Source organism: Echinops telfairi, unplaced genomic scaffold (genome assembly GCF_000313985.2).
Source record: "Echinops telfairi isolate 266 unplaced genomic scaffold, ASM31398v2 ScPeMD7_443;HRSCAF=831, whole genome shotgun sequence".
Classification (NCBI taxonomy): Eukaryota; Metazoa; Chordata; class Mammalia; order Afrosoricida; family Tenrecidae; genus Echinops; species Echinops telfairi.
Genome location: NW_022104341.1, coordinates 26,968,288 through 26,975,546, shown reverse-complemented (window position 1 = coordinate 26,975,546; position 7,259 = coordinate 26,968,288). Strand labels below are relative to the sequence as shown.

General features: G+C 41.0%; 1 pseudogene; it reads left to right on the top strand.

The window, feature by feature from the left end:
• The first annotated feature begins 2,959 nt into the window (after positions 1 to 2,959).
• On the top strand, positions 2,960 to 4,833 carry LOC101639492 (annotated as a pseudogene).
• Positions 4,834 to 7,259: the final 2,426 nt, after the last annotated feature.

Sequence of the window (7,259 nt, the reverse complement as noted above, 5' to 3'; positions counted from 1 at the left end):
CCTGTGAGGAGCTGTGGTGCTTGACTGTTAACTGAAAGATGAGTGGTGTGAACCCACCACCCACTCCGCAGGAGAAAAGACCTGTGATTTGTTCTGGTGAAAATCATAGCCCAGCAATTCCTCTGCGGGGATTATACTTGGAGTCGCCATGAAATTGACTCAATGGCGCACAATGACAACAGCCTCTTTTACTACTAGGACTGGCAGTGGGTGACTTAGGTAGCTTCTTTGTACACTTTTTTTTTCACTTTGAGATCATCCTCTCTCCTTCCTAATTCTCCTATTTAAGAATCTCATTTTACTAGTCTATTCCCATTGACTGTCATCTATAGGCCCGACACCCACCCCTAGATCAGCTCTCATTCCTCAAAGACTTCAGTTGTTGACCATTCTCATTCTCTTACTTAGCTATTTTCCTGTTTCTTGGTCATTACTATAGTCATGCACATGTTTCCAATACCCTGGCCTCTCAGTTTCTTGAATTCTCATCTTGAATAGTGTTGTCCTGCCTCAACAGTTCTACCATGTCAAATCCTAAAGTCTAACATTGTCAATAACTGAAACGAACCCTCTTAATCTCCACCCCAAGTGTCTCACTTCCTAAGTCTTACCTCCAGTCTTTTTTGCCTATTCGCTTTACTTCTATAGCTCAAATAACCCATCAGCCCCCAGGGCCGGCTTAACCCTCACGACCAATTAAATTGACTATATATTTTTATTCTCTTTATCTTCTTATGTCCTCATTTTCCTTGTTACTCAGCAAAAACTCCTTGGTCTATCATTGTCCCACTCCATTTATATGCGTATATAGCCTTACCTCCCGGTTCCCCTCTGAATTTGTGGTATTTGCATGTCAAAACCCAAGCTCCTTTATCCAGCTCATTGACTGCTCCACTTCTGCATCCACACAATTGAACGTATCTGGAGAAAAACACTTAAGATGCTAACACTTTATATCCATGACCCTGAACATCAAACAGGCACTTTGTGCTGATGTCAGTCATGACTACATGCAATCATACTCTATTTCCTTACTCTTTTTTTCCTAGAAGAATGCGCTTCCATTCTTCTCAAGGAGTATTTTATACCTTCTCTTCCCTTAATCTTCAAATGGCCTCTCCCATCCTCATTTTTACTTAATGATCTTGCTTCCTATTTCAGTACAAAATCATAGCACTCTGTAGAGAATGTCCATCCGCTTCTGCCGTGTCCATTCATTTGCTTGAATGTGCACCCGTATGCTGTAGTCTCTCTTGTTTCTGTGGATGAGCTGTGAATGCTTTTGAAGTTAACCCTTCCATTTCACCAGATGTTATTCTACTCCTTTTCTCCTGTGTAGGTACATTGCTCAAGCAATTTTCTGCTTTTCCACCAAAAAAAAAGAGTTTTCTCACTCCTTCCATCAGCATATGCACATTTTTTTTTCTTCATCTAAAAAACGTCTCTGTCAGTTGTTGCACTGTGGTGGCATACTTGTGGTTACAATGCAGCTAGCTACCTGCTACCACCCGGGTCTCGCTAGGCAGGGCGGAGACACAAAGACAGGGAGTGACCAGATCAGAGCGAAAGGGGAACGCTTTACTTTGGTTGGTCAAGCAAGGAGCAAGCCGGGACTAGAGTCACCAAGGGCAAGCTCCTGAAAATGAGAGTTTACAGTTTTATATGTGAATCCAGGAAGGAAATTGAGGTGAATACTAATATGTAACAGAAATGGTTGTTAATATCCATTAGGATGGGGTTATAATCCTTGATAAGATGGCTTATTGGACTTTTCACTGTCAAACGTCTTTCAGTCGGTTTTGTGATGTTGTTCTAGTGACTTGGTTCCTTGCTGTAAGTAATTTTCTTCTAGGGTGACCCAAATGTTGTGCCTGTCATTTTACTCACATGTGGCAAGCCAGTCTGGTCATAGCCAACACTTACTTACTGTAGTGGGATCATTTTCTAGGAGGAAAGGGAAGCAAAGGAGACAGGCTATCAGAAGGAAAGTACAAGTTAATTATGGACAATATATGAGGTCTATATATATTCCAACATCTTGTGACAACTTCTCAGTCCTAAGGATAGGCTCCCTGGACAAGCTATGAAATTTACAATGGTACATAGGCCTAAGCAGGTTGAGGAGTGATCAACTGAAATTGATCAAACATGCTATCAAGATGCCTTGGTAACCACTGGCAACTGAAATAGGAAAATTGGAAGCAAAGAGAAAGGATCATAAAAAAATGGTTGCATGATAAAATTTTTCAAGACCAATGACTTCTTCATTGGATATACCTTTTTCAATAGCATAAATAGGTACCTTTTTCAATAGCATGAATGATATACTTGGAATTCACTAGATGGAATATGTAGGAATCCAGTTAACTATATCTATGGGAAAAGAAGATATTATCACACACAAAAAGTCCAGGGGCCAACTGTGGATCAGACTATCAATTGCTCATATGGAAGCTCGGGTTAAAACTAAAAATTAAGAAATTAAAACAAGCCTACATGAGCCAAAATCTATCCATGAGTAGATCCCACCTGAATTTAAAGGCCATCTCGAGAACAGATTTGACACAGAGTACTCTACTCACTGAAGACCTGACAAACGGGGATGATACCAAGTAGATCATACATGAAGGAAACAGGAAGTCATTAAAAGGACAGGAGAGAAAGAAAAGGTCAAAGTTGGTGCTAGAAGAGACTCTGAAACTTGAACATAAAATAGCTAAAGCAAATAGAAGACATTATGAAGTAAAAGAGCTGAACAGAGAACTTCAAAGGGAAGCTTAAGAACAATGAAAAATATTATAATGAAGTATGCTGAGACTTGGAGTTAGAAAAGTGAGATAGGGCAGTGAGCCCACCAAAACGGAGCGTCACGGGGCCAGGTAGCTGTCTTCCGTCGCCCCCCTGCAGCTCTGTAGCATCTCTGAGCCCAGGCAGTGATCGCATGTGCTCTTTGTTGTCTTATGATGAAGCTTTAGCCATGGCTGATGACCCCTTGGAAGGCTTCCATGAAGTAAACCTTGCTTCACCCACTTCTCCGACCTCCTTAGTGCGTAAGAACCAGGAGCCCTAGAGCAGACTACCTCATCCAGAGTCATCTACTGACCTCATCCTTCAACTCTATGCTCAGCCCCTATCCAGGCGAATGCATTAGCTGTTTCTGACTTTCCTACACAGCCGTGTACCCCTAGACTTGTAAATTCTGCAGAATCATCTAGTATCAGCATCCATGTTACAGACCCAGCATCTTGTTCCACCTGTGAAGTCATGGCTGAGTTAACAAAATTAGCTACGAGAAAGAATAACTGTATTGCAGAGAGGAAGTGTTTTACAGGGTGCCACAGTAACAGAAGCTTGTGATGGCAGTAATGATATTTTTGGGTTGAGTACTGTCCCATTTACCGTGCCCATCTGTTTTGGAAGTCAGAGAAAAGGAGTATGAAAGACTAAAGGAATTCACGAAAGCTCAGAGGGAACTGAAGTTCAAGGATGAAGGATGTGAGAGGCTTTCTAAAGTACAGGATCAACTTGGACAGGACCTGGAGGAGTTCGCAGCTAGTCTTTTTGAGGAACTTCGTCAGGTGGTGAGAGAAGCAAACGTCAAGCAGGCAACCGCAAAAAAAACAGCTAAAGGAAGTGCAAGGGAAAATTGACATACTTCAAGCTGAAATAGCAGCACTGAAGACACTTGAATTGTCCTGTTCTCCAACATCATCTACACAAGCCCTCTGCCAGGTGGAAAGATCCTCAGCAGGCCGGAGAGCCGGAGCAGAGCTCTTCTTATCTTCCCTTGGCTGTGGACACCGAGCCGAGGCGTTTCCGAGGGCATCCTCAGCCGATGGCAGCAAGATGGTCAACCTGCTCATCCTCGCATCCCTTTCCAACCCACACATGAGAAATACAGCCAGTGTGACCCCAAACAACCAAAGAAGAGTTATGTACAAACTTTATAATTTCTCTGTACTGATCCTAAAAACAACTACTAAAATACCAGTTACCAAAATAAATAAATAGATAAATAAAAATACTTATAACAACTTTTATATAAATACATGCTTGTAGCATGAGCTTTACAGAAAACAAAAATAAATAAATAAAGATTAAAAAATAAAAGGGGCATGCAAGAAATAAAGCATAAGCAGGACCTCAGTATGATACAGCCAAGGAAAAGACTGCAAAGGGGCCAACTTGTGTGTGTATAATGGATTTAGATCTTGGAAGGATGAGCTGACAATGGGCAGAACTTGCCCTTTCTTAGACAAACTCTATCAGGAAGATATCTTCCCATGTTTAACATTCTCAAAAAGTGAGTTGGGGTGGGGGGGAGGCGAGGGAAGTGGAGCTGACACCAAGGGCTAATAAAAAATAAATATCTAGAAAATAGTGATGGCCACATGTACAAATGTGCTTGATATAATTGATGCATGGATTATGACAAGAACTGTAAGAGCCCTTAATAAAATGCTTAATTTTTTTTTTAAGTGAGTTGGCTTCAGCTGTTCTCAAGGCTGTAGAAAACAATAAGCCAGTGGGTTTGCAGCCTATTTGATTTGTGAAAGTTGAATGTGGAAAAAATATGTGCTCAGTTGAATGTCGGAAAAAATATGTGCTCTCTCTGGCAGAGTAAGTCCTATAAACACACAATAGAGTATTACTACATTTCTCCTTTTTGCAGATAACAGGAGCACTCCTATATGTAGCCTTTTAACTCACATTCGATACATTCAGCAAGGACTGGTAAAACAACAGGATGTTGAGCATATGTTTGGGGAAGTTATATAGTTGAGAAAAGAGATGCCATTGGCCAAGCTGGGATATTTCGAAGAGGAACTCTAATGCTCTCTGCTTGGGAGCATGCATGAACCTCCCTGAATAACTGGAAAAAGGCTGAATACTTTTATGGTCACTTGATATTCCAAGGTGTGGTGGGCCCAGGATTTTTTCACTCTTTTGAAAATTACACTAAGAAATACTATGATTTGTTCTAAGCTCACCTAGGCTGTGTTTGCTTATTCTGTAGCTGAACACATTATGAAGAAGAATTACAGGTGTACTAGTCATTGTAATATATAGTTGAAAAGAAGCTAAGTAAATACACATTAGATTGGAAAAAAGATAAGTAAAAAAGAAGAACTTGCTTAGCATATCTCAAGCTGAAAGAAATGAATTAAAAAAATCAAGCCTTGAGTTGCAATATTGAAATATTCTGTTGGAAAAATTTCATAGAGACCTTATAGGACAGGGTAGACCTGCCCGAGTGATTTTCCAAGACGGTAACTCTTTCTGAGAGTCGAAAACCTTGTCTTTCTCCTGAGGAGAAGCTGGTGGTTTTGGATTGCTGACCTTATGGTTAGTAGCCCAATGCGTACCCACTACCCACCATGGGCTGTCCTTGAAAAGGGCATCATGCCTGGTAAAGTGGGTCAGTGAAAAAGAGGAAGGTCCCCAGGGAGACAGGTTGGCACAGTGGCTGCAACAATGAACTTCAACATATCGATTGAGGCACGTGAACAGCTTTGAGTGGCTGTGAGTCAGAGCTGACTTTATGGCACTGACAACAGCATCTAACTACAGCGATGTGTGTGTGTGCGCGTATGAGTCTGTGTGTGTGTCAGTGTGCTTGTTAGCCATCTGTGACAACAACATACAAGGGGTACACCCCCTCAAAAACTGAAAATGCTCCCCTGGGTGGAGCTTTCATAGCACGAATTTTTCCTGCTAGGCGGGCATCGAGCAACTTGCTCTGACGTAGTGCACACAGCAGTCTCTTGGGAAGGTTCTCTCTGGTCACGGTGAATTTTTTTGGAAAAGCAGTTTCACTAGAACCTCGTTTGTTGTGATGGCCAATTTAAGAGAACAGCATGCAGCTGGGAAGTTTTGTTTCCTGCTCAGGAAACACAGCTTGATGTTGAAAACAGCTTACAAGTTCATCACTATGGGAAAAACTCAAGTTTACGAGTGGTTTTCTCATTTCAAAAAAGGTGAAATGTCAGTCAATTTATGACAAACCTCATTCTGGACGTCCGTCAACTTCCCCAACGGATGAAAATGTTAACAAAATCCGTGCACTTGTGCTCAAAGGCTGACAACAGACCATTGAAGAGCTGGGGAAGTTATCAGGACCATCTTAGAGCTCGGTTCAGTGAATTTTAATGGAAGATTTGGGAATGCGAAGGTTTGCCGTGAAATTTGTGCCTCAAGTTCTGACTGAGCAGCAAAAAGAACATCGAAGAGAAGCATGCTGTGCTTTGAAAAACACAGTTCCAAAGCAACCCAGATGTTTTCCCAAGGCCATTCCTGGTGATGAGACGTGCTATTTTTTTTTGGGGGGGGGGCTGTCTGGGAGGGGGTATGTTGGAGTATGGGAGGACACTATTCTTACCACCTGTTGAAAGCAAACATCAATCAAGCCAGCAGAAGATGCCATCATCACCTCGCCCCAAAAAAGCTCATCAAGTGAAATCAAAGATCAAGACAATGCTCATTTGTTTTGTTTTTTATGTGGGGGGTATAGTGGAGTTCATACCACCAGGGGAGACTTTTAATCAAACATTCTGTTTAGAGGTTCCGCAAAGATTGCCTAACAGTGTGCAACAAAAAAGACATGATTTATGACAGATGTAGGACTGGTTTTGCTACCACGACACTGCACCTGCTTATACAGCCATCTCAGTATGCCAGTTTTTGGCAAAAAACAGCAGGCCTCTCTTGTCCCACATCTTATTTACCTGACCTTATCCCATGCAACTTCTTTTTGTTTCCAAGAATGAAGAGGGACATGAAAGGACAGCGATTTGTGGATATAAAAGAGGTGAAGACAAAAATGAGGGAGGTGCTGTCAGCCAAACAAATGAGTTTGAAAAGTGTTTCCAAGAATGGAATTGCAGATTTGACAAATTTATTAAGTATAACAGAGAGTACTTTGAAGGTGATGATGTTGTTTTGTAAAAAAATTTAAATTCATAGCTCTCATTTTTTGTACCTCCACATATCTATAGAAATTCCTATTTCTTTGCCCATTTTTAAATTGGTTGTTTTATTCTTTCAGTTCTTGAGTTTTAGTAGTTTAAAAATATATTCTGGATATTATTTTGGTTGCTCAGGGCTCCTTGCAATTCCTTGTGAGTTTGAAATTTTACTTTTCCATTTCTTTGGAAAAAGTTGTTGGAATTTTGATAGGAATTTTGTTTGATCTGTTTTTAATTTTATTGCTTTAGATCAGTGGTTCTCAACCTTCCTAATGCTGTGACCCTTGAATACAG